The following is a 1256-nucleotide window of genomic DNA, read 5'->3' as shown; positions in this document are numbered from 1 at the left end:
TCCTCTATGTCACAGTATAGAGATTCCTTGAGGAGTCAGAGGAAAAGAAAAATGGAAGGCAGAGGTAGAAAATTCAAACTTATCAAGAAAGATGGAGTTCGAATTGTTCAAGGAATAGTGTTAGTCCATAAATAGAAGGATGTGAGAAGAGGGGAAGAAATTTTCGAAAATTAAGTAAAAGATTTTGAAAACATTTTGAAAAACACTAATTGATTTTCGAAAACCAAGGGTGGAAAAGAAATTAAATGATTTTTGAAAAAGATTTTGAAATTAGAAAGTAAAAAGATATGATTGAAAACTATTTTGAAAAAGATGTTATTAAAAAGATATGATTGAAAAGTTATGGTTTTAAAAAAGATGTGATTGAGAAGATATGATTTGAAAAACAATTTAAAAAGATTTGATTTTGAAAATTAATGACTCGGCTAACAAGAAAAGATATGATTCAAACATTAAACCTTCCTCAACAGAAAAGGCAACATACTTGAAATGTTGAATCAAATCATTAATTGATAGCAAGTATTGTTGAAAATAGAAAGAAATTGATTTTGAAAAAGATTTGATTGAAAAGATTTTGAAAACTAAAAAAAAAATTGATTTGAAAACAAAATCTTCCTTCTCGTGCCATCCTGGCGTTAAACGCCCAGAATGGTGCACATTCTGGCGTTTAACGCCCAAACCACTACCCTTTTGGGCGTTAAACGCCCAGCCAGGCACCCTGGCTGGCGTTTAAACGCCAGTTTGCCTTTCTCACTGGGCATTTTGAACGCCCAGCTTTTTCTGTATAATTCCTCTGCTGTATATTCTGAATCTTCAATTCTCTGTATTATTGACTTGAAAAGACACAAATTAAAAATATTTTTGGATTTTTAATAATGAGGAATAATTAAAATGCAACTAAAATCAAATAAACAATGCATGCAAGACACCAAACTTAGCAGTTTGCATACTACTGACACTAACAAAATGAGAATACACATGAGAAACACAAAACACTCAAGTCAATAGAATTCAAAGATCAGAGCAATGAAATCATCAAGAACATCTTGAAGATCACTTAAGACACGTGGATGAATGCAAGAAAAACAGAAACATGCAATTGACACCAAACTTAACATGAGACTAGTGTCTCAATAAGAAACATAAAATTTTTTGGTTTTTATGATTTTGTAAATTTTTTGGTTTTTTTTTTCAAAAATTAAGTGGAAAAAGAAAATAAAGGTATCAAAATTCTTAATGAGAATTCCAGGAATCAT

Source organism: Arachis duranensis, chromosome 5, assembly GCF_000817695.3.
Source record: "Arachis duranensis cultivar V14167 chromosome 5, aradu.V14167.gnm2.J7QH, whole genome shotgun sequence".
Taxonomy (NCBI): domain Eukaryota; kingdom Viridiplantae; phylum Streptophyta; class Magnoliopsida; order Fabales; family Fabaceae; genus Arachis; species Arachis duranensis.
Note: the sequence above shows the minus strand (reverse complement) of the source record.